This window comes from Siniperca chuatsi, linkage group LG9 (genome assembly GCF_020085105.1).
Source record: "Siniperca chuatsi isolate FFG_IHB_CAS linkage group LG9, ASM2008510v1, whole genome shotgun sequence".
Classification (NCBI taxonomy): Eukaryota; Metazoa; Chordata; class Actinopteri; order Centrarchiformes; family Sinipercidae; genus Siniperca; species Siniperca chuatsi.
Window position 1 is genome coordinate 9,260,866 of NC_058050.1, and position 27,993 is coordinate 9,288,858.

A 27,993-nucleotide genomic window follows, 5' to 3' on the forward strand; every position below is an offset into this window, starting at 1 on the left:
AACACTTATGCACGAATGCTGTTTGTTGACTTCAGCTCTGCATTCAACTGTCGCGGGACCGATTTTAGAACCCAAATGCAGGACACACGGGACAGAGCGAGGTAAGATTGAAACAGTCTTTATTGTGCAGATAGTTGTAGGGGTATGAAGTATTCGGCGTGGTTTGTGGCCGCCACAAGGACTCGACCGGACTGGGTCTGAGACGAGGTGCGCTGGTTCTGGGCTGGCGAGCGTAGTGGGAAGGGCTGGACCGACCAGGTGGGGGACCAGTGAAGCCTGGCGTTTAGTTCGGGTAGGCGGCTGGTTCTGGAGGCAAGGTTGGCCGGATGGCGAGGGCGTCGTGGCGGTTGGTGTGGTACCGATGTCCAGAGGATCCAAAGGCAGACTGAGGCGGTGATCACTGGCAGAGTGTGAGTCTGAGACAGAGAGAACCGGAGTTACTAACAGGGCAGAAACAAAGAACACTTTACACTTGTCTTACTTGACGTTGGGGCCGTTACGAGGTGCGCGTAAACATGTACGGGGACAATCTGGCGTCGGTAGAGTGGAAGAGCCTGGTAGATAAACGGTGGAGACTGATGATGATGGGAATCAGGTGTGCCGGAGATCAGCCGCAGGCAGGAGATCAGGAAGCCAGACCAGAACCCACACACACACACATATACACATACAACAACAGACAGAGGACAGCCAGGAGACATAAGGAAGGGCAGATTCACTGGAATACACAAGGATCAGGGGGGCATAGTGGCTAACTATGACATCAACACTGTCATCCCTTCCAAGTCAATCACCAAACTTGGAAACCTGGGCATTAACACCTCCATTTGCAATTGAATTATGGACTTCTTGACAAACAGACCTCAGCTTGTTATGTCAGGCCACAACTGCTCCTCCACCATCACATTCAACACTGGTGTACCACAGGGCTGTGTGCTGAGCCCCTTCCTCTACTCCCTCTTCACACTCGACTGCAGACCTGCGCATGGATCTGATGCCATCATCAAGTTTGCAAACGATACTACGGTGATTGGTATCATCAGCAACAATGATGACACTGCCTACAGGGAGGAGGTCCAGCACCTGGCCACATGGTGCTTAGATAATAACTTGCTCCTTAAGACGGTGTAGTCCCTCATTCGTCCCGGAGTGTTCTATCTTAGAAAAGGTTTCATTCGTAATCATCTGGACACTGTTTTCAGAATCAAGACGTTTCGGCTCCCATCCGGAAGTCATTCGCAATTGTGAAAAAATGGGACGGGAACTAGAAATTTAAGCTACTCTGTGTTACATAAGCCCTGCCCACAGGAATGGAATCTGCCTGAGTATCTGTTAATAGCTAGTTTCACCTGAAACTGACCTAATAGTTTCCAAGATGGCCCGTAATCAGTAATCAGGCCTATTGTTTTCTGGCTGCATCTACTTCATAACTGTTAAGTACCTGATTAGCATGTGATTAAACTTTCTAGTTCCCGTCCCATTTTTTCACAATAGAGAATGACTGGGATGGGAGCCGAAACGTCTTGATTCTGAAAACAGTGTCCAGATGACTACGACTGAAACCTTTTCTAAGAAAAAACTTGCTCCTTAATACCTCCAAGACAAAGGATCTCATCGTGGACTTCAGGAAGGAGAGAGGAGGCACACATGTGACCCCTTTCACATTAACAGGATGGCTGTTGAGCACGTCTCCAGCTTCAAGTTTCTGGGGACCCACATTTCGGACAACCTGTCCTGGACCACCAACACCTCCTGCCTGGTCAAGAAGGCTCACCAGCGCCTCTTCTTCATGAGGACACTGAAGAAGAACCAACTGTCCTCAGCTATCCTGGTGAACTTCTATCGCTGCACAGTAGAGAGCATCCTAACCAACTGTGTCACAGTCTGGTATGGGAACTGCTCTGCTGCAGAGTGCAAGGCACTGGAGCGGGTGGTGAAAACTGCCCAGCACATCACAGGGACTCCACTTCCAACCATTGAGGACATCGAGAAGAAACGCTGTCTGCGTTGAGCCCGCAGCATTCTTAAGGACTCCTCTCACCCCGCCCTGAGACTGTTTTCTCCCCTGCCTTCTGGCAGGCGTCTCAGGTGCCTCCAGACAAGGACCAGCAGACTGAGAAACAGCTTTTTCCCTGAGCCTACTGAACTCTGCCCCTCGCTGATTCCACTGTCCCCTCATACACCTTACCTTAAATGTTGCTATATTGACATTGTTTTTGCTACATGTACCACATGTTCATTTGCACTACCGGATTATCTATTTATACATATACTGCATCATTTGCACTCCTATACTGCATCATTTGCACTCCAGTACTATGTACTGAATACTGCAATAACTCATCTACTGCACTATTTCCATAAATTGCACTACTTTATATTCATTGCACTGCTGTTCTGCCCAGTCCAATTCATTATTGTACATATCCATCAGTATACTTCTGTTTATAGTAATGCCATCTGTATATAATGTCCATAGTACCACTTGTAAATATTTTCATTATACTACTCTATCCTGCATTTATGGACACATATTTATACATGCACACATTTGTATCCTGCACTTGCTTATTGCACTTCTGGTTAAACCTAAACTGCATTTCGATGCCTTGTACTTGTTCATGTGTAATGACAATAAAGTTGAATCTAACACACAGGGAGAGACTCACTTTCACAACAACCCCGCTAGACTCCATCACACACACAGGTTACCCACAAGGCCACCTTCCTTAAAGGGGGAGGCTTGGCCAGTAACACAGGTGCAGTTAGGCTCTGGGTGTGCTAACCAGAGGTGGAAGAAGTATTCAGGTCCATTACAGAAGCAAAAGTACTAATAACCGACTTTGAAAACACTCCACTAGAAGTAAAAGTTCTGCATTGTAAGCCTTACTAAGGTACTTAGTTAAAGTACTCGTTGCGCAGTACAATCGTCCCTGACATTTGTTGGTTCCAGCTTCTCAAATGTGAGTATTTGATGTTTTTCTTTGTCATATATGAAAGCAAACTGAATTGAGGCTGCAACTAATGTTTATTTTCATTATCGATTAATCTGCGGATAATTTTCCCGATTAATCGAATGCCAGAAAATATTGAAAAAAGTCCAGAACTTCAGGTGAAATTTCTTGCTTTAAAGATCTTGCTTAAGATCAAACCAAAACATATTCAGTTTACTATCATATATCACAAAGAAAAGCAGCAAATCTTTACATTTGAGAAGGGATAGGGTGTTAGGCATTTTTGATTGTAAAAAGGTCTAAAATGATCAACGATTATCAAAATAGTTGCAGAATAATTTTCTGTCAATTGACTAATCGATTAGTCAACTAATCGTTTCAGCTCTAAACTGAATACTTTTGGGTTTTGGACTGTTGGTCAGACAAAACAAGCAATTTGAAGTTGTCACCTTAGGCACTGGGAATTTATAATTGGCATTTTCACTATTTTCCGACATTTTATAGCCAAAAACAATTAATCTTTAATCAATTAATCGCAAAAATAATTGTCAGACAGGAGTTGCAGCCCTAAACTGTATGAACAGTGTAGACATTTACTTCCATGTCTGAAATGGTGAAATCCTTAGATTAAGGTTCTAATGCATCCATTAATAGCATACAATGCATACATGTACAGCAGGTAAAATATGTATTGAACACATCACCATTTTTCTCAGTAAATATATTTCTAAAGGTGCTATTGACATGAAATTTTTACCAGATGTTGGTAACAACCCATGCAATCCACACATGCAAAGGAATCTAACCATAGATGTCCATAAATTATGTATATTAATGTTAAATGACATAGGGGAAAAGTATTGAACACACTTATTGAAATTAATTTAATACTTCGTACAAAAGCCTTTGTTGGTAATGACTGCTTCAAGACGCCTCCTGTATGGAGAAACGAGTTGCATGCATTGCTGAAGTGTGATTTTGGCCCATTCTTCCACACAGTCTTCAAATCTTGAAGGTTCCGTGGGTAACTTCTATGAACTCTGATCTTTAGTTCTTTCCATAGTTTTTCAATTGGATTCAAGTCAGGTGATTGGCTGGGCCATTCTAGCAGCTATATTTTCTTTCTCTGAAACCATTTGAGAGTTTCCTTGGCTGTGTGTTTGAGATCATTGTCTTGCTGAAATGTCCACCCTCGTTTCATCTTCATCATCCTGGTAGATGACAGCAGATTTTTATCAAGAATGTCTCTGTACATTTTTCCATTCATCCTTCCTTCAATTATATGAAGTTTGCCAGTACTGAGGGAGGTTTATTGTGCACTGATTGGTAAGAAAAAAACTTTTATTTTGACAAAAAAACCCTACTAACTAATAAAGTGAAAATTGTTTTTGATGGATATGATTCCTTTAGTAATATTTGCCAATAAAGTAAAACAGAACAAAGAGGAAGACATAAAGCTAAACCTTTTTAATTTGAGACCATTACTGTCTGGCTGGCTTTGAGCAGTGATGAAAATCATGCTGGGGGTTCAAATGTGCATCAAGATCATATAATCTCACTTTTCAAAGAAAAAATGCAAACTGATGTTATAGTAAGAGGGTTTATTGTATAATTATTAGATCAAATGTGTGTGAGCACCTTAAATCATTTTTTTAATGTGGGTGTCTTCCCAGATGTTTGGTGATTAACTCTGAATTCATGGTGGTTTACACAGAATGAGTTCACATCTCTGCATTTATAAGATGCAGGAATAGGTGACAGGCACATTTTTGGAACAAACACTACTGAACCAGTAGGTGTATTGCAGCGATGGTGAAAAAAGTGTGACTATTTGATGCAAAACAAAACACATTCAAATTTCTACATTGTTGAAGTGCAGGCATTGGTGTCAGTGTGGCATTAGCATGCTGAGAATGAGATCCAGAAAGCAGTGGGTGCAGTGCAGCAATAGCAATAGCAAACAAGGACACACAGTGTCATTGATGCGAAGCACCTGAAATCAGGCCCAGCCAATATCAGTGCCAGCAGCTTCACACATGCACTTGGCCAAAAGACAAACAAGACAGCAAAAGTTAGCAATGTGGGTTAACTAAACTCTCTCTCTGGTACTGAATATTTGGACTATAAACAATAAATTTTTTCACATTAACTGTTTATTGGTGGGAGAGAACAGACAATCACTTGATCTTGTTTGACCCTCAAGTGCAAGAAAAAGGTTAATGTAAAGCCTGGCTAATAGATGTTTAGGATGTAAAATAAATAAATGACAGATGAATGAAAGTCAAATCATGAAAGCTTCAGAAGCTACCATTTGGTGTTTTATTGCAAAGAGCTGAATTATGTTTTATATATTTGTGTAAACCAACTGGAGATGAGAGCAATTATGTTCAATTTTTAATTGAAATATTTATTAACAATTATATTACTTTTGGTAACATGTTACAAGAGAAAAAAAAGAGTAACATAGATGTCTTTCTTTGCTTCTAGGTGGCGACATTAACATGTCGACGTCAGGTTTATACTGCTGCAGCTGTTACTTTCCTTACCTACATGTGACACATGTTGGCATGTGTTGAACATAACATGACCAAACAGCTGGAAGATCTGCTACCTGCTAACATGAATAAGTGAATGAATGCGCCTGTGAGCGGGTTACAAGCCACAGTGTAGTGCTTTGCATCTTAAGCAGTACTCTTGTTCTGTCTCCCACTTTCTCTCTCAGACAGAAACACAAAGGCATGTTCAGGTAGCCTCAGATTTGGTGAAACTTCCCTAAACAGTTGTAAGTGAATACTTGGAAACTTTCTGCAACTGAGCTAATCTTTAAAACTCAAGACCTGATCATTTTAACACACCAAGAAAAGATATAGGCTTTAAGGACTCACGGTGCAGTATCAGGAATCTTGCAGGTTCACTGCATGTCACACTGCTTGATGAGTCTAAAAAAATCATGGTCATAGTCTGTGTCAGACTGTATGATATTAATTTTCAGGCATGTCAGATTGTGCAATGAATGCCTGGTGAATCATAGGGCTAAAATGTAAATTTAAAAAAAAAACAGCATCAATTTGCATCATCCATCTTCAGCAAAATAAAAACAAGCTTTTGCCATGATGCTAACAATTTGTTCAAAAATGGTGCTTACAATGTCATGTTGACCAGTGTACTCTGTCGGTTGGTTTGTAGAAGTGGGTCATAGCAGCAGTTACATTGTGAGAATTTGGTCCTAAATTTCTGACACTCTCACAAGGTTTGACTGTCAGTCTTTGGTCGCAAAAGCCCTAAATTGGTGCAATTTAGGACAGTTTTGCACTGTTTTGGATTGATGACCAAAAATTCACCATGTTCATCACGTCTGACAATTGTCAACTTTCATCTGGGACAGTCCACAATCTCACAGTGTATAGGGGCCTTAATCAAATGAAAGAAAACCACACACACTATGTATCATTAAACTCAATACTGCTGATTGTTTTTGAAATAAAATGAAATACACTAAAAGATTGCTGCACAGACACATTTCTCCACAACATTGTAATGCTTTTTACTGTTGATTTTTTTTGATGCAGAAAGCAAAATTAGGCTTTCACTAGTATTCAAGTCCATCAGAGATTTTAGTGAAGGAGATAAGTGCATAATTGATCAATCCCATTCATTAACCTGGTCAGTTTTAATCGGCACACTCAAAGCACCCACTGAGCAGGTGCTGGCAGCTGAGGTTAGTGGGGTGGTTCTGCTCCTGTCTCACTGACAGAGATAACTGCTGAGTTGATTACCCATAATTAAAAAAACAGGATTCAAATTAATGGAATTCACCAGTGATTCCTGCTCCCCCAAATTGGAATGCACTTTATTGACATTTTGAGGAGATTGGCTAGTTCTCTTATCTATGTTACACGATAGACCAGCAAGTCCTGTATGTTGAATCCTGTGCAGGATGTCAGACTTATTCTAAGAGTACACAATAAGGTTTGAAATTATTATTAAGGGTTACAGTAAGATAATATTCGATTAATGTTTGCCAATGATAATGGTCTACTATCTTTTTGCAACATCAATGAATAACTGGGTGACCTCTTTGTACCTTCTCTCTCCTTCATCCTATCTGTAACCTTTTCCCCTGACTTTTCTTCGACACATCTGTTGTAAATTGTCTGCACCATTGTGACCTGATTTCTGTTCATTAGCTTTCACTTTCCCTTCCTTCAGCACTGCGACGGCAGACTCCTCTCCCTTCACTGACTTGTCTGATAGGATTTAGTCAGCTCTATGCTGATGCAATCTGGGCAGCAGCAGCTGCGATTCTGGCCTATCTCCTGGTGATATAGCATGCCCCTCCACCCTCAGTGGATGTACACCAACCAGTAAGCATTCTGGTGGTGATATTGCCACTGTCATTACACAGAATTAAAGCAAGGACTATGCTGCTCACCAACTGTCAACAACAGCAGCTCTGTCAACAGTCTTTATCAGCTTTGCAGGACGTTTGAGCTTGAGAGAATTTAAAAGATAATATTAATAAAAGGCACTGTTTTTCATTGACATTGAAAATAAATTTGGCTTTGGAGCAGCTTTGGTGAGTGGTGTGTAGTTGTGAGTGTGTGTTAAAAGAAAGGGAGAGAGAGTGAGAGAGGAATCAAGACTGAATGACTGCAGGAGAATAAGACAGAGAGAATCATTATGCCAGCCACAATTTTCTGACCACAAGCAATTTCTGCACAACTGTATGACATGGATTGCAAAGTGTAAGGTGAGAGATTTTTCATGGCAGCATTTCACTTTTTCTTTTCTGTTCTACTGCCACTTCCAGGGGTTGCACACCAGCCTGACTCATTTTTTTCTGATGCAAATCCCCTAAGGAAAGCCTCTGGTCTGCCTCTGGCTTATAGTGAAATGCCACCAGTAGTGAGTGCTATAGCCTCACATTCAGCTTCTAGGCATTACAGCCACAAAGCCCAGCAAAGCATCCCAGAGGCTTGGGATTGAGGAAATAATGTTAGCTACACACACACTCCACTACTACCAGCAAAACCAGCAGGTCGCATTTGTCAGTTAGTAATGTGGGAGCAGTGTTTGTACATTAGCTCTATCAGTGCACAGAGCGCAAAAGGTGGATATAATGGACACAAGTCTCCATCCTGACATCTTTGCTTCTCAAAACACATTTCAACCTTTTTCCTGATATATCTTGACATTTCCCTGCCCAGCCTTTATTGAACTGGTTCATGTAAATACAAACTGTCAAGTTGTTTTTAAGGTGTGCATGCAGTTTTTGGGAAATAGGAAATGCAACTGTTTATCCAATTCATAACACTGAGTGTCCCTTGTTGATTAAATGTCACAGCATTGATGTGACATTATTATGTTCATTTAGACTGGGGTGGAAATGGAAGAAAAAAGTAATAAGCAATTCTGTATTCAGTTCAACAGTAATTGTGTTGGAATATAAATCAGTACTGCATTGAATGCAATCAATTTAACATTCATACGGCATGAGGCTTCTTTTGTGGTACATACATTTAAATACTTTTTAATGGCAAATCAATGATTTCAGCTTATTATGTTATTGCATTGCTTTTTTCAATAAGTTTCATGCAAACTATTGCTGATTTTCTAAAATACTGAAAGACCTAATGCTCCAGAATGAGTGATTTTTAAAGATCAATCAAAATATCATGAAATATTATGATGAACAAAAACTTCAAGTATGTTTCTTTTTCATCTGATTGCAGGGTTGGATCATGCAGGTTTGTGGCTTCCACATTATGCATATTATGACAGCACTCGCTGTGTCCTGACAGGTTGACAAATGTCGAGGAAACATACTGATTTAATGATGTGTTTTCTATCTAATTATTTCTGGGTGTCAAGACATTTGTCAAACATGTGAAGCCCTTTTCATGCACCCAGATAACAAGGATTTATTAATACATGTCCTACAGGCTTTGAGAAATTACTTTTCAAACATTAACTATTCATATTGAATAAACACGTCTTTATCTCAGTACTGAGAGCTACTCTAAAGGCAAAATTTAAAGTCATAATGTTATTATATTTTTAAGAAAAAGGCCTTTTTGAATAACCATATGAGAGCATGTAATGGTGTGAAATCAAAGTGAGAAAGCAAAATATGCTTTTCCATTTGCCTGCAGAGTGCCACTTCTGGGAGGGAGTGGAAATGAGCTAGGGTGTTACTCGGGCCAGGTCAAATAGTTTGAGGTGATGAATGAATGCAACAGTTCAATTAATGAAGAGATGCAGGGATGCTAGAAGAGCTGAGGCACAGAAATGAGACCTTTAAATATCTCACTCCCACAGAAAGGGATTTTTATAGCAGCCCATCGCCTCACTGTTTTATAAAGGATACTAGTGTCAAAAGATTCCATGCTCAAATTCAAAACAATGACATAATATACAGCCATCCACTTGACTTTACTTTGGCATGCAGGTCTATTCTCTTACACCCTTAGACTGGTCAAACCCCATCACTCTACAGCGCTGACATCTTTATTAAATGATTTCTACCAGTAACTAATTTTAGGAATTCACATTCACATTTATTCTCATGTGTGTCAAGGGACTTACATTTGCATTTTCAGTGTTTTTGACTCAGGTGGTCATTTAATGGGGAATCTCAAGTTAAAAATGTCCTGTTTAAAATATGGACAGGGTATTTATTTAATATATTAGTTTTAATTTATCAAACTGATGAACAAGCAGAACATAAAATACAATTTATTCTCTGTAACTCCCCTCTCATCCACAGCCCCTATATTCGGGGTCGAAGCCTGTGGCCCTTTGCTGCGTGTCATCGGCTTTCTCTCTCTCCCCTTTCCTGTCTGTCTTCAGCTGCACTATAAATAAAGGCAAAATAAAAGTCCCCAAAAAATAATTTAAAAAATAATTAAATAAAACAATTAAAGCTGGGACCCTATAAAAATGTAGCGGGCAGGTTACATCGCTGTCTCTGAAAAAACCTCAATAGAAGCTTTGAATGTAAAAATGTGACATTCGGTACAGCCCTACATTTTTGTTTATCGAATGGTCAGAAATAACAGGAAAATGATTTCTGTCAAATAAGGTAACACAGACTCATTGCTTTTACTGTACGCAGACCGATCATGCTTACTGTCATGCGTAGTCACTCCCCAAAGGCCCATTCTGAGCCAGGAAAAACCCTGATGGAGCCTGTTTTCACAAATAGGGATATATGGTGCTCAAAATAATCACAAAGCTGCGCCAAGATGAATATATCATAATCATTTTCACCCCTGTACTACAACATGAGACAGTGGCCAACCACTCTGCTGCATTACATACACAATGTTGAAGCTAATATATGCAAATACAACCCAGAACAGCCTTCAAGCTCTATCTCTGGGGGAAGTCTTTCTCTCATGACCTTGATGAGGTCACCATTGCCTGCTCGCAACTTCCAGTGCCTTTCTCAGCACAAGTGATAATATACAGCCCAAAGACAATTACTTTCATGGCAAGGGAAAACAACTGTTTACAACTCTCATTTAATGATGTCTCCATAACAAGGTCCTGGCCATTCATGCTTGAAAAGAAAAGGTAATTATGGGCTTTTTGGGGCAATAACATGGCTGTTTACAGAAAAATGACAACTAAAACTATGAAGCGTATTTAAAGTAATTAGAAGGGCAATTTTTTTATCGTTATTTGTTAGTGTTTCTCTCTCAGTATTAGTGCCCACCATGAGTTTCATAACACAAGGCTTTTTTAAATGAAAATACTGTTTCAGCATTTATTTCATAATATACAAATCACTTTTTAAATTGTTGATTTATGTCATATCCATTGTATCATTGCACTGTAGGCCAAATAAAATTCAAATAAATAAAAAAAAGCAATACCTTAAGATAATGGCTTCGTCCTGCAAATACTTTTCTCTGAGACCACAGTCCCTTTAGATACCCCTAATCATCTGAGTTTAACAGGCAAGCATTTCTGTTCTGCATGCTAATTAAACAAGTATGCATATAATTTGAACACATGACAAGGCATTTTCAAAGCTAGATATTTGTGGGGTGCCCTGTTCTTTCATTTTCTACAAAGTGCATACATCCATACTATTATCCAAAAGTAGGTTGATACTTAAATCTCACAAATTTTCACAAATCATTGATTTGTGAAAAATATAAATTTTGGAAATATTCAGTTACTTTCTGTCTGTTTACACAAGCAGCTTTGTTAACAAATAGTTATCACCAATCCTGTCCACCATTATTCTAAAGCAATTCACATTGCGCTCTTTAATGATGAATTATGTATGTATGAATTATACTATAAACCAGAACCACAACTGCAAATGTTAATAGTAAACAGTATAATGAAGCACAATAGGAACATGTATATTTCCACATAAAACTTCCATATGTAGCAGCCATATCCATGGCAGATGTTCCCTAGAGCTGCAACAGAATGCGCTCTGGCAGTTGGTCTAAATTCCCTCTCATCACATCTCCCCTCCCTCCTGCTAGCCTCCTCATTGATAGTCGAGTCACATTCAAAACAATCCTCAGGCAATAATTGCCATAAACAAAAAAAACCTGTTTATCTGGTCGGAACAGCAGTCCCAATGAATACACGCTACCATGGGGAGTGAGGGGAAAAACGGGAAAGAATGAAACCTTGATATTCATACAAAAGAATGAAATCAATTTGAACCAAATACATATCTCCCTTTTCTCTCCCTCTGTTTAGCTTCTTTGATGCTTTGGGTAAAAATAATGGTTTCTGCACTTTTGAGTGTACAGGCAGCACACCCTGTCTGGCTGATAATTATAGATTAGCTCTGGCATTATCAGTACCTGGGTAAGCTGTTTCCTAATTATGTGAGGAGAGCTAGAAACCTGGTACTGCACCTGCTATGTAAGGAGGACAGAAATGTTCTTAGCGTGGTAAGTGAGGCCTCTGATATTCCACAACATGGCACTCTTTTATTTCATGGCGCTAATTTGTATTTAAAAAGGGGTAGTATTTAGCTATGGCTAGTCTACTTGCTTAGACACCATAGAGTTATTAGCCTAAATGACAGCTGCCTACAAGGATCAGTGTCTGCCAGTGGTTAAGGATATGTGTCAGTGGATCACAGTGTCATGCTGTGTCGTAATGTTATACCAGTACAACTGCAGTGGCATTTGCAACTGAAACAACACTCAAATATGTTTCAGCAGTTTATGAATAAATTAGTCATATTCTTGCAGGTTATGTTTTTTCAGGGATGTAATGATTCGCCAGAGTGGATCTGAGTGGATCAGGCCACAACATGACTGATCCAAATTAAATGCAGTTTCTTTGTTTCTTTATTTTCAGGGTCTCTGCTATCAGTTAAATTTATTTAGTCATGGTGGACCTGGCCTCATGTTACTTTACATAAAAATGATTTAGGCTAAATGAGTTCCACATGGTGAGGTACACAGATTTTAAATTTGGGAACAAGAGACCACTAGTATAGATTCGGTACTCTCTGTGGGCAGATACCATGAGTTTAAGGGATCAGAATGGGTACTGGGAGAGAAAAGGTAGGATTAGTGTATCCTTAGTTTTCATGGTCGTGTTTTAATTACTTTAGGTACTGTTTAGTTTATCCATCCTTCCATCCATCCATCTCCTCTCCTCTACAGGTCTACACTAATTGTGAATCATATCGCAATCGTAATATCTGTCACAATAATCGCAATATGATTTATATCATATATCGTGCAGCCCTAAACATGGCCAACCTATCATGTCCTGGACAGATTTTAAAGTATATACTTAATCACTTATATTTCATATAAGGTAATGTTTATTTTAAGGAGAGCTGGCCTACTTACTTTTTCTCATACAAAAAGTATATACTTTAAAATGATTTTGTTTAATTACGTGATTGATTATCAGAATAATAAGTAGAATACAAAATTATGAAAATAAGCAATAATTGCAGCCGTTGTATGGAAACAAAGTACTTTTTATGTTCATTTCATCTTTGGTAATTTTTACAAAGGAATATGGTATTAAGTCAATTTACAAATCAACCAATTTGGGCAGAGCACTGATGCACAACTAACAGAAGGAGCATTTTATGTGGAACCTTTATGGAATTGCACCTCCACAAATAACATGCCAGTAAGTATCGAGAGTGGGAGCCAGGAGAGCCCTTTACTTGAGAGGCGAAATTACATTTTTGTGACATTTATTTCCCTCTCCAGTATTGCACAAGGCTCATTTGCTGGTGCCGTGGGGCTTGTTGGTTTCCACAGTAGTGATGTTGGGTCCATTAGAAAAGACTTTCACTTTACTTGTTGAGAAAAAAGCTAGCTTGTCGTGGCCACAGTTGTGAATTGCTGGGTGTTTTAGGGACAAGCCTCTGTGGGTGGCTTCAAAGTGCACTTTATCACCCCAGGGAGTCAGAGAAAATCACTTAGTGGGACGATTGCTTTTCCCTTTTAGAGGAGCACTCATGGACAGAGGAGGTGGTGGAAGAACATGAGATTCCATGACACTGAACACACCAGCCAGGTCATAAGGACGCTGTTATATTTTGTTGTATTTTACACCTATGAGTCCCCATGATGATAATATTTGGGATGGGTGCTACACCTCAGGCTAAGAGGCAGCTGAGAGCACAACGTATAATTGCTTAATGGGGTTTGTGTAAGCCTTGAAGATACTTGGCTACAGGGAGTCTGCACATCTGAATTAGGCCACACATTTTTTCCTGTCCATGAAATGCATTCACCACACCAACTAGGAGAACAGCGCTGCACAGCTGTATGGGAAAGCTGTGCCATATTGGCCACATTTCCAACTGCTCCCAGGCAATGGCACCTCATTTGGTGGCATCATTAGACCACACCCTTGTAGCCCCCATGGAAGAGCAGAGACTAGTCTGCTGGACCAGTCCCAAGGTCAGAGCACTGCTGTGGGAGCATCTGACTGCAAGACACTGATGAATGTCAGGAGACTGAAGCCCACCAGCCATCTGGCAGGCTGGAGACACTGATGGGAGGGTACCATCGATCTGTGTCATGTCTACAGAGATGTGGCAAATGACAGTGGTCAATTTGTGAAATTTTAACAAAGGGGATGGTGGCCTGTGTAGGCAATTGAGGCTGTACTGAGAAATCCTCAATAAGACTGGGGACGCAGCAAACTATAAAGTACAGAGAACAGAGATACTACAAATAAATAATGACAACCATATATTCAATGATGCTTAAAATTTACCTTGTAAAAATTCTGACTTTTTCTCAATTATGCTACCAGCTTGACATATAAATAGTGCTTATAATAGTGCTCATTAAAATGTCTGACTTAATTTGCAAATGCAGGCAGTCTGCATATCAAGACTTCTTCTAAATAATTTTAGATATTATGACAAATGTCTTGCATTGTTTAATTAGCCTATATTTTCTGACTAGCTCACTTTGAATCAAGTGAAATTAGCTTCTGTGGCCTTTTTTAAAAATGAAAATCTGCTGGCTCTATACTCAGTGACACATGACTGCCTGTTTCTGCTGTAGTCAGCCAGGTCCTGATGCCCTCAAACAAATATTTACTGCTGCATTTCAAACAACAGCATTCACATTCTGCCTAAACTATCACATCTGGCTTACGTTTCTCAAGCTTACAATATGATAAGGTTTTTCCCTGCTTTTTTGGAGGCAGAAATCGTCTATTTCAGCTTGACAACTCTACAAAAGATTTGCCATCTAGAATAAGATAAAATCCACTTTCCCAACTCCCATTTGTCGATTTCTATTCTTTTCCTTTTTACATGTTGGGCTTGTGCTCTCTATGCAACCTCTTTCCTCATTTCATCCAAGACAGTACATTAAAAATGCTGCAGCTAGGCTAGTTATTATACCACTTGCATTCCACAGATAACTATCAAGGTCAAGGGCCCAGTCAACATTTGTGCAATGCAATTAATGAAGCTATGGAGATGTAGTTTCTGTTCCACAATGTATTTTGCATGGAGGATGTTGTGTTTTTAATGGCAGAAAAGCTAAATACTGAGGAAATATCTTATCATTTTGGAATTATTTGCTTAGCATTAAACAGACATCGCTGTGACTTTGACAGTCTGTAGCCATTTTGTCAAAACCCACTGTGATGAATATGAACTTAAACGTATATTATTGATAATTATGGAGGTGTTTAAAGTGTATTGACAAGTACAGTTTCAAATACCCACTTATCTTAAGACATAAATGGAATACCTGGGTAACATGACTAAGCTTTGCAGAGAGACTGATGAGGAAACTGAACACAGCCTAGCCTTAAGTGTGCCTGGACTTCTATAGCTGTCATGCTGTCAGCCTCGTAGTGGTCACTAATATTAATTAAAATATTGCAATTAAATATATACTGTATACTCTGCTGTGTCAAACCAATTCAATTAAATTTTATTTATATAGTGCCAATTTAGGCACTATATAAATGCAAATACCATCATCATACCACAATGCAAATACCATCTAGAATTTTTAAAATAGTAGAAATATAATTATAGTGTTATTAATAAATTAATAATAACAGGAATGACAGCTATAGGAAAAATAATGTCAGTATTAGTAACAGAGCCAATAACAACAACTGTAGTAGCAGTTGTCGAGCAGGAACACGGGGGCAGCAAGTGGCCCACAACCACAGATCCAGTCTCTGCAGCGCCGCAGGCAGAAATACCTGCTGAAAGTGACAGGAGAGGAGAGAATGGAGAAAGCACAGAACTACGGGAGAGAGAAGATGCTAAGTTAGTAACATGCAATAATGGGATAAAAATGCATGCAGATGGAGAGGGAGAGAAGAAAGAGGTGCATCATGGGAAGTCCCCCAGCAGTCTAGGCCTATAGCAGCATAACTAAGGGGTGGTTCAGGGCTCATCCAAGCCAGCCCTAACTATACCTTTATCAAAGAGGAAAGTCTTAAGCCTACTCTTAAATGTGGAAAATGTAAATAGAATCGGTCCAATCACAGGACCTGGAGGAATTCCGTGACTAACTTTGGCGAGCACAGAGGACTCACTGTTAACATGTTCAAACTGAGATCAATCTGATAGATAGGATTTAATCGAAGTTAGTTGAAAAAAGTCGATAGGAGCAAAGCAGTCAAAATATATATCAGGTTTTACAGTTGTTTTTAAGGTTCCTGTGTTTGAAGATAAGTCGGTACCGGTTGAAGGCAGGACTTTTTTCTCTACACAGGGATGGCCTCCCTCAGCCCAGGCAATGTCGAGAGTCTTGTTTCTACCCGACATCTGACTGCCTCTCTGCGGGACTCGTCTCGTATTTCCCCCCATATGTCCCTTAGGCACACTAGATCATGGACCATCTGGTCCGCTTCCTCGGACAACTCTGCTGGGTCCGTGATTGGTTGGATCATTCTGTCATGTGTGCTGTGTAGTGGTATGGTATGTGGACCCAAATGCAGATGACCAGGAAGCGATATGAGGTGAAGTAGCTAGATGGCTACAGTGTTTATTGGGGGTGATGTGGTTTACAGGCAGGTACAGGAAGACAGACCGGTAGGCAGACAGGTAACGAACAGGCAACAGGAAAATTGGTTACCGGCTGGCAGTGGTGGAAACAGGGAAGTGAGTCCAATGTGGCTAAACAGTCCAATAGGGAGCAGGCAAAGTACAAAATCCAGAATCCAACCAAGGTCCACGGGAGACAAAGAATCCGAAGCAGAACTCACGGTAAGACTGCCGGGGAACTGGGCACAGGAACCAGGTACAACAAAAGTGTATCAAACGGCGACACACACAAATGTCAGGAACACTCACAAGCCAGGAACAAAAGTCACGATAGGAGCAACATCAGACAGGACTCATACCAGACAGTAGCAACAATGATCCAACACTGAAGAAAGACAGAGACCCGGGCTAAATACCCTAGGGGAGGTGAGCCAATGAGACACAGGTGCAAACAATCAAGGAAGGGCCAACAATCAAAACTGGAGGGAAAACAAAGACATGAAGTAAAACCACAAGACACACAAGGGAAGGAACACACTACAAAAAAACAGAAAGTGACAAAACCTTAAACTATGAGACTGGCATTACGGAGGGCCTTCCTGTATGTTTTAAGACTATCTTGCGAGACTAAACGAGATTCTTCCAGGTTGTTGGAACGCCATTTCATTTTGCCTAATGGCGTGTTGTCCAGTATTAGCAGTTCAAAAGTTATTAAGTAATGGTCCGATAAAGACAGATTCTGTGGAAAGACTATTAAATGTTCACTTTCAATGCCATATACCAGAACAAGGTCGAAGGTGTGGTTAAAACAGTGAGTGGCTTCATGTACACTCTGACAAAAGCCAATCAAATCTAATAATGAGATAAACGCAGTATCAAGGCTATCATTATCAATGTAAACATGAATATTAAAATCACCTACAATAATTACTTTATCTGTTTTAAGGACTAAACTTGTTAAAAACTATTCAGATAAAAATTCAGAATAAGGACCAGGAGCGTGGTACACTATAACAAATAGAAATGGCTTTTGTGTTTTCCAGGTTGGGTGTGAAAGACTAAGAACAAGGCTTTCAAATTAGTTATTATTTAGTTTAGGTTTAGGGTTGATTAATAGGCTTGAGTACAAGATGGCTGCAACTCCACCTCCTTGGCCGGTGCCTCGAGGAATATGAGTATTAATATGACTGGGCGGAGTGGATTCATTTAAGCTACCATATTCTTCATGACCCAGCCAGGTTTCAGTAAGACAAAATAAGTCAATATGATACTCTGATATTAAATCGTTCACTAGTACAGCTTTAGATGACAGAGATCTGATGTTTAAGAGTACACATTTAATTCTCCTATTTTGTTGTGCTATTTCAGCGTTTTTGTTTAGGTTTTTATGTATAACTCCTCTCCTGTTACCTTATGGTTTAATTAATTTAAGTGGTCGGCGGGCAGACACCGTCACTAAGGAGTTTAGGGTGGGTAACTGGCCCTGGAAGCGCAGAGAGGCATGTAGGACTGCAACTCTGCCTCCTGGTCTTAACTCTGAGTTGTCATGGTTTAGGTCCACTAATAAAATCAGTCAGATTTCTGGCTATGAGAGCTGCTCCATCCAAAGTGGAAAGTCCGCCAATTATCTACAAAGCCCACGTCGTTTGCTGGACACCACCTCGACAGCCAGCGGCAGAATGAAGACATGCGGCTAAACATGTCATCACTGGTCAGGTTTGGCAGGGGCCCAGAGAAAACTACGGAGCAGACTACATGGTCTTTGCATATGTACACACCAACTCTATATTAACATTAGTGACCTCCGATTGGTGTAATCGGGAGTCTTTATCGCCGACATGAATAACAGTCATGCTGTATTTACGTTTATCCTTAGCCAGCAGTTTTAAATAGGATTCAACGTCGCCCACTCTGGCCCCAGGAATACATTTGACTACGGTCGCTGGTGTTGCTAACTTCACGTTTCTCAAAATGGAGCTGCCAATAATCAGAGTTGGTTTCTCAGCAGGTGTGTCACTGAGTGGGGAGAACTTGTTAGAAACGTGAACAGGTTGGTGGTGTACATTTAAATGTATAGCAGATAGTTAGTCACTATAATGAAGAATCGAACAAAATTAAATGTGATGAGCTAGAGCAGCAGAAATACGCTACTAGTAAAACACAAACACCGGTGACCGGAAAAGAGACAATACGCTTACCGCAGCACGTACAATCCAGTACATCAGCACCACAAACTCATGGCTCGAAACATCCCACCAAAATGTACCGATGTTTAGCAAATTGACTAATGGAGCTGGGTATCGCCACTGATTTCCTGAATCAATTTGATTCCCATTCACAACATTTCGATTCAATTTCCGATTCAATTCAATATCGATTTGGGATAGTAACAATACCAATTTTGCTTGGATACGAAAGAGATTCTCAGAAAACTAATGCTGTAAATTGTACAAGGATCCCTCTGACCTGGTGCATTATTAAAAATATTAATGTTTACATTAAGAATTGACCCTTTAAATCACCTATAACAGAGCTGATATTTCCACTCAGATGCCTCAGTGTTTCCCCAACCATTATATTATAAATAAATATATAGATATTAAGAAAAACAACTTGACATTTAAGGGTGAAATAATGTCTCTTAATCATCAAGTATTGAATTTCTAAATGCTGTTATTTCCGTGTTATAAGAGAAAAAGATTAGACATAGATGACTGCTCACTCAGTCAGTCAGGTGAGCCCAGGAACCTGTATACCTGAATGGCAGATTTTCACTCGACTCACAAAACCTCCATGATACATGTAAATTAGCATAATATGTTGTAGAATTTTAGTGTTATTCACGCTTTAATACTGCGCGGTTATGTATCAACATTTATACGCACTGTTTGTGAACTTCCTTCTCCTTACGTTGGCCGCATCTATGTGCTGTTTTTAGCTCAGAGAATGAGTTCATCAAGCTAGCAACGTGAAAGTAGTCAGATCTGTTAAGTTTCTCCAAGTTTTCTAGTATTGCACCCCTGGTTCGCCTTTCAATCCGCGGAGCCCAACTCGCTGCACTTAATGGCAGGAGAAAGCTTCTTCTGGAGAGGAGCAACAAACACTGGTGGCTGGGGTCCCGCCGCAGCTTGGGGGAAACCGGCTACATCCCAGCCTCATACATTGAAAAAATACGGGTAAACACCTTTTTCTGGCCTGGGTGTTTATTTTCTCTTTTTAGTGACCTAGCTAATGTCAATCTGCTTGTCATAGAAACAAAACCCACACGCAACGTTTTTCTCTTTCACCGCACAAGCGCTTCACTCCAGCGATTCTCTGCCAGAAAATAAACACTAGGCTATATGGACACAAGCCCTAACGGGATTAAAGCTTCACACATCCTCAGGAAAAGGTCAATCTCGGATTTTATGAATTGATATTGGATAATTGATAACCTAACATGGCAGCGGCGGATGGCCGCCCACCATTGAGTCTGTTTCTGCCTCTTAAAGGAAGTTTTTTCTTGCCACTGTCACCAAATGCTTGCTCATGGTGGGATTTGTTGGGTCTCTGTAAATAATATTATAAAGAGTGCGGTCTAGACCTGCTCTATAGTGCAATGAGATAACTTCTGTTATGAATTGGCACTATATAAATAAAATTGAATTGAATTGAACAATTCAAATGAAGATCGATTTGAATCCGAAAATATTTTTTTAAACCCAGCCAGACTAAAGACAAATCTCAAAACATAATTTCAATCTAAAAAATGCACATGATGGTGATATTACAAATATGTGCTATTAAAGTGCAAATCACAAAAGCATATTGCAAAATTAGTGTAATGCCTGTTTTTATGAGAAAAATTAAGACTTTTGGTCTTCATATTGGCTCACTGTCATTGTGTTGCTGGATAATTTCGGGCCACATAGGGAGAAGAGACTTGGAAAGCCGAGAGGATGACATTAGCCTCTCAGCATGGGTGAGTGGACCGAGGGGGAGATTTCAGCAAGGAAGAAAATGTCTTTGCATGTGTCTTTTTCTGTTGTGAAACATCCTCACAAATCAGAATATTGTTTTTTTAATGAGTGCTGTGGATTAATGAATGCTGTTCCTGCACAGTGATGTGTAGCAGTCACATCAGTTATGTCAAACATACAGTAAATCCATACTCAATAGGCTGGCTTTGTTATTCCTCTATTATGAGAGTGACACCTTCCTTATTGTCAACATTAAATGCATGTGTTGTGTCATTGTTACATTCAGATTTCTAAAAGCAGATTTTAGGAAACCAGACACTCATTAGATTTTTACAAAAAATATTTTCTGTCTTAACACAATTTATCAGTTTGTCATCTGGATTAGCTTGATTAGAGAGCAAGATCTGCTGCTTTGGTTTTCAATATGAACCAATAAGAGACAAGAATATTTTGTATATTTTGAACAGTTTGATGAATTGATAAACTGAGTAATGATAATTTTGATAAATCAATTACTGGTGTCATTATTTTAAGCAAAAATGACAAAAATTCACTGGTCCCAGCTTCTCAAAAGTGCTTAGGCCTATTTGTTGGTCATATCTTTGAGTTTTGGACTGTTGGTCAGACTAAACAAGATTTTCAAATATGTCAGCTTGGCTCAGGGATATTGTGATGGATATTTTTCACTATTTTCTGACATTTTATACAACATTTAATCGATTAATCCAGAAATAATCACAAGATGAATCGGAAATAAAAATAATCATTAGTTGCATCCCTATTTTCATCATTAACATGTGCAACATATGAATCTTTAAATTATTTTGTGCATATTCGCTATTCATTAGCCAGCCCTGTTTGAAAAAAATTACAAATACAGCAAGTTTTCTTGATGTCTATCCTTTTGTATTCTTTACAATAATGGTGCGGGGATCCTACTTTTTACCTTGGTATAAGGAACCTCATAATGCCCTAAGTAAGTTAAAAGTTCCATGGGCCTTTTTCACAGCAGAGATTTTGACTTGTCATAGTAGAAAAAAACACAGGTGTTTCTAAAAACATTAACAATGGCTCTGTTCTATTTAAGTGCGGATGGCACACAGTTATATGTCCCTCTCCAATCCAGGAACTCAAGCAGTCTAGATAGGCTAGTCTCTATGCCTGACTCCGTGATGTTAAATGTTGGCTGTCCCAAAAAGTCATAGTCTTTGGTCCAATAAATTCTACCAGCCTGTTTCACAGTAAGCTTGGTTCCCTGACTAAAAATATTAAGCAGGCTGTGAGAAATCTTGGAGTGATTTTTGTCACAGATCTCTGTTTTGAGGTTCAAGTGAAGAATGTTGCCCAGTCGTGCTTCTTTCAGCTCAAGGAAATCTCCAAAATCAGGAACTGTCTCCTACTAATTTAAATAAGGTCATTCATACGTTTATTTTTTTCCCGCCTGGACTACTGTAAGGTACTTTATGCTGGTATCAGTCGGTGCTCCCTTCACCGACTCCAACTGATGCGGAAAGCTGCTGCCAGAATTTTAACAGGCACCAAGAGATATGAACACCTATGTGCTTGGTCGTTCCCTTAGATCGGTGGATGCGGCTCTGCTGGTTATTCTTAGATCCCAGCTTGTGACCAAAGATGACCGGGCCTTTGCTGTTAGAGCCCCCAGACTGTGGAACACTCTGCCTATTGAGATCACACAGGCGACATCATTAGCATCTTTTAAAGCCCTTCTTAAAAATTTCTTTCTCGTTTATGGCTACTTAATATGTTGCTGGGTTTTATTATCTCACTCTTGCCATTTTACTTTTTTTATCCCTGTGTTTTATGATCCCTATGTTGTTTTTATTCGTTTTTGTTTTTATCTGTAAAGCACTTTGTAACCTTGTGAAAGAAGAAAAGTTTTATATAAATAAAGTTTATTATGTTATTATAAGAGTCCCAGTAAGTCATGACAGTGAGCCAGCATGGACAATACCAGGTCCCTGAAACTGAAGCAGCTAAATGCAATTCATCCATGATTAATTTAATTATTAACACCTGTGCTTCTAATGTGACATTTCAAATTGTCTTTCGTTAAAAAGGTCTACTGTAAGAGAGAATTAAGCATTTTTCTGTATTAACCTTTGGATTCTGGATCACTACCTTAACTATGGGGTAACCTAGTGTTTTGTTTCTGAATGCAACAATAAAGTGTCTTGATTGTGCACATAAGGCTCTGCCTCTTTGTAGTGTTTTCATTGTGGTGGACAGTGGCTCATACAAATCTGTTTCAACCCTGACAAGACATTATGAAATGTGAAGTTATCTATAGGTAAATGTCCATGTCTTATAGTGGAAAGTTGTTTGTCTAAAATTAATTTTTAACTTCAACAGCAAGCTGAGCTAGTGACACCATGAGGCAAAGTGAAAAAAAACATGTTTGAAAACCACTGACATGTCAATGGACAGTAAACTAGGTTACCTAAGCTTGCTACAAGTGAGCAGATTTTGATGAAGAGACACAGTGAACATTAAAAATGTTATAGACATGCTTCCTCTTTGACAATATGGAATAAGGCTCAAATGGGCTAAGGGTTTGTTTAATAGATTTTAAAAACAGTGGGAGCCTTTGACTTCCAGCTGGTAAGGCAAACCTGCAGTAAAAACAATGGTAGGAACATCTGTCTGTGGCTAATGTGTTACTGGGTTTTGACTTTTCACGGGCATTCATGGCAGTAGAAAAACAGAGAAGAGAGCTGATTTCATATCTCATCTGCATAGATTAAGGCTTAATTTTGCATTACTAGATTACAGTTTACCATAAGTGTAACTTCAGCTCATGTACTTCAGCAAATATTAATATCTGCTTTCCATCTAGCAATGACAAAAATTACCTTAGAGGAACATCAGAGACAGCTTGAACCACAGTGCCCCTGCAGCCCGGGATGCAGCTAAAAGTAGCAGCAAAGCACTTTTCTTTCTTTTAAGTGTCATTACATACAAGGATTAGAGGGCAAATTCCAGGAAAAGCATTAGCAATTAGAAGTCCAGCAGCCGTCAAGGTATGTAATTATAGGGAATGTGTGTGATTAGAGTAAGAGGTTCAATAAATTACATTAACATACTTTTTAAATCACAAGGGAGAGTCTACGAGGACCCTAAAAGAGGTAGAATGCACATATTGATTTCCCTTCCCCCAATGGAAATTTATTTGGTGGCTGCTGAGCAATGAGGGCCATTGCAGTGCTCAATTTCCTGACATAAACAGTTGAAACTCTACAGAGCAAGTGAGTGCTCTGCAGAAAATGTGACATGTTATTTTTTTTAATAGAACAAACTCTTAAGCTCCAGGCCATTTTGTCATCAGTTATTATTGCATTTGTTAAAGAATATTTCTACTATTTCACATAAAAATCTGAAGCTTATTAAATTTATTCCCCTATTCTATACAGAGACAGTAATGGAAAACACACTTTTTCTCTTGTTTTGCTGTCAAAAGGTTTACCCGAGTTATCAGGCATTCCGGCCCCATTTCACTTCTCACTTTACTTCATTTGAATGCTAGAAGGGCTCACAAGTCTAAGATGCAGAGGAAAAACAATACAGAAATGGCTGCCCGCTGTGTTTGCTGGCCGATTTCATATTTGCAGCGCACAGTGTTTCATCTACTGCCAGTTGTGTCTCACTAATGAATCTGATGAAGTTTGTTAATAAAGTGAACACAACTTGCTGACAAGAGAACACTAATTGATGGGACAGAGTGATAAAGTTTAAAGGCTGATTAAGTAAAGTTGTCTTCATATTTGGGCTACGTTGGTGCATACTGCTGAACAGCTCCAAACACTTCTTGATGTCAAAATGTGTGCATGTGTGCGTGTCTATTGCAGGGTTGTCTGGCAGAGCCTGAAACGCAGCTGTTGGCTTTAATCGACTTTTCGGATAGGGAAGATTTTCCAGTCCAGGGACACACACCTTCAAATCGGCTCAGAAGCTTGCTGGCAGGGAAGGGAGCACCATCTCCATGGTCAAATGGCACCTTTCAACCCGTCTGCTGACGGACTGGCTGGGAGAAGGGGCTCAGGGTCCAGGGGAAGGGGCTGGCAGCACCAGCACGGCAGTCTTTTACGGTGGAAGAACCTAATTGCACAAGGCATCTCCAAACCCCATGGAACTGGCAGCTGTCCACAACCTTCCCTTGAGCTGGCTTAGAGGAGTGCATCACTCGAATGAAAATCATGCTGGAAGCACAAACCAAGGGTTTTTGAAAACTTCACCCGAAGTTTGATTCTGTAAATGGTCTCTTTTTCTCCATTCCAACTCCAGTTTTCTTTGCAAACTGCCTTGCAATGGAAACACTCAAAAGAATATGTTTAAAATCTCTGAAAGGTGCATTAAAATGAAAAACTTGTAGAGAAAGCAATGGTGGCCTCTGTTTCTGCATGCAAATTGAATATGAATGATTAAAATTAATTTAATGAAGGTGCATTTAACGTACACACTTGTGAAATCATTATTCCCACTTTTAAAACTGGCCTCTGATGTCCCACATCTATAATATTACTGCCACAAAAGCTTGCTTTTTCCAGGAAAATGCCAGTGGAAAAAACATTTAATTTGCCCTTGGAATTCTTGATTGTTTAAGCTGAGCATTTTAACTCTTTAACCATATCACCCCCTGTTGTCCATCTTCCAGCTGTCTGGTAGGTTGGCCCTGGTGCTCCTGTTAACTGCTTGGAATAGCAGTTTAAGTGGAGTGTCAGAGCCCACAGCAAAATGGTTGCCATTCTTCACGAGGAAAGCATGCGGCACATGGCATCAATAAGCGGATGAGACCCTCAAGGTGATGTAGGCAGTCTCCATGATACTCCTTAGTACCATCAATTCTGCTTATGGAACCACTTACCTCCAAGTAGCCCCGTAATCTATTTTTAATATTTGCCAGATAAGTGCACTCACAGACATTCTTCAAGGAAAGGCCGGATTTTTTCCATTAGTCACTAAAGAAAGAGAGACATAAGTTCTCTTAAAGGTGATACAGTGGTCCCGGAAACTAAATGTATCCAAGGCCTTTCCATTTCTTTTTATTTTATCACTTGATGGTTATGATGACATGCATATTGACAGATGGAACACATAATATAAGGCACAAAAACAGTTAGGAAGGAACGATGTCAACCTCCAGCTGATGATTGACCAGCTAATGTGATGCTACATTTGATTCGTGGCTACATATAATGCAAAGGCTACTGTATCAAAATGTATTACAATACTATGTCCATAGTAAGTACTGAAAAATCTATGTAGCTTGACAAATATATAAACAAAGATAAATGTTTATTATATGTATTATATTAATACTTTCTTGTATTTTTTTATTTATTGTTTGCTGTTTGAAACTTATTGTTACTGTCATCTTTAATGGTAAAATGTATTTGTCAACTGTTAAATATCCTGTCTGTCACACTACTTTAATAACAAAATTTAACCCTTGTGTTTTTTCTTTTACATTGGCTTTACTTTGTCATTGTCTGTGGTCCCACAGACCCTCTGCTGTATTTGTAAAAATAATAATAATAATTGCAAAATCAACCAATTTCTTCCTTTAAATACTTTTTTTCTTTTCTTCTGACCTTATTAAAACCCAATATGTTGAAGTGGTAACTCTTTCCATTGCCACAAACTGGGCTTGCTCATTTGATGAAGGTGATCATACAGCATTGCTATTACACCAAATAAGGAAATATTTCATGTTTAACATGTTATATATGTTATGTGTGAACAAATATATTTTTTTCTTGTTTGCCAAAAAGCCATTCACAGAAAAAGAACTGGAGGTTATCCTACACAGTGACACTACATCTGTTTGGGATCAATCAGACCCCAGAGCAGTCTAACTCTTTGTTTGACCTTTTATGAACAAACTGTTATAAGTCCATTGTATTTAACCATGTTTTACACCTGGGTTCTCCAACCCCCAAATAGAAGTGATGCATCATTTTCTGTACACACTTCTGAAGCACATCATCAGTTTAAAATCATGATTACTGTATAAGCGATAAGCTGATAAATCAATATTAAGTATGTTTTTTGAGCTGTTAAAGAGGGCCCGGAGGGTCTCCACAACCCCAAGCAGAACCTTAGGGATCAATGCAAAAACATTTTTGTTTATGTTAATTGTAAAAAAAAAAAAAGGAATATTAGCTGCTACTGTATATTAATCAGATTTTTTAAAACTCTAAAATACTGATATTGGTATCTGCCTCAAAAATACAGTCAGGCTGTGATCTGTATGTCTAAAGTAATAATATCTGACTGCAAATCACGTTTTCTTGCAGTCAGTCTACTTCCATACATCTGCCTGATATAATTTCCTATGTGTTACACCATATTATTGTATACAGCTAATAGAAATGTTAGCACGCAAACTTTTGAGCACCACAGTGATCACCAAATGAACCAGATGATGTGATGAAGTTCCTGAACACCTCGCTGCTCACTATTATCAGATGCCTTTGCCTCTTTCCTCCTTCTAATCAGCGCTCTTGACTGAGTGCAGATGTCATAATTATTAATCTGTTCAGACAAGCCCCTGATGATTGATGAGAGGCACATCCTAATCAATGGTGAATGCGTGATAAGTGTTTGCTGTGAAGATTATGGCAGCAGCACCTCAGGTGGAGTGGCTTTTCTCCTCATACCACCAACACAGCACCAGCAAATAACTCACTGACACTTAGACTTGATCTTTAATCAGGGATTATCTAGCACTTGACATTATTTTCAAGAATATGTTATTCAGCCAGATTCTTCTTTGAACCTCAGACAGGAAAACAAATGAGTTATTTCTCCCTCACTGGCTTTGATGGAAATATCGCATCCTGTACAAGTATTTTAGATGCCTGTAAGGCGATGTTTTTCCAAGCTGTTATGGTTGAAATTACACCATTTTAAGTCCAGACTGTAACTGAGACTTTGTGCAATTTTGTTTTGGACCACACTGAAAACAGAACCTTCTGTTACATTTTCTTGTCATAGTTAATGTCCAATTTCTTCCTCAACATTAGTTGAGTTAGTTTCATGTACATTGAATCTTGGAATCACAAGACCTCAGTGCTGTGAAAAAGGAAATAGCAAACTCTGTCTCCACAAATCTCTTTCAAAGTCTGACATTCCTAGCTAAGAGCTCAGTGCAGAGGCCCACAAAGCACAAGTAAATGCTGGCCCAGAATGCAAATACCTTTTGTAAAAACCAACACTCAAGCTTGTTTGGAACTGCTCATGACCCTTTGAGGAGAGAAAGAGGTGGATTTTTGGGCGAGATTGTCTTGGTAAAGCCTCCGTCAATCACTCCTATGGGAGAATGGTTGGATGAAGAGAGGGAGACTAGATGGCTGTGGCTTTCTGTCCACATCCTGGCACACAGGCCTGCTCTTTGTTTCAGCTATGACAGTAACGCCAGCAGGACCAAGGTTTGTCATATCCAGCAAACCAACTGTCATAATTAAGCTGCACATTGGCTAACAGCAATGTCCCATTGCTACAGTGTAAATGTCTACAGGGGTATCAATAGGTTACGTGTCTTAGATCTGAGAGAATTTGAATAAATACAAAAGTCAAA

At 39.4% G+C, this 27,993-nt stretch overlaps 1 long non-coding RNA gene across 2 annotated transcripts in view; it reads right to left on the minus strand.

Moving 5' to 3' along the window:
- Positions 1-102: 102 nt before the first annotated feature.
- LOC122881828 overlaps positions 103-27,993 on the minus strand; it is a 44,552-nt gene continuing 16,661 nt past the window's right edge. For both annotated transcript variants that reach the window (XR_006379240.1, XR_006379241.1), the window contains exon 4: positions 103-416. This is a non-coding gene — a long non-coding RNA (uncharacterized LOC122881828). The remainder of the gene's footprint in view (positions 417-27,993) is intronic.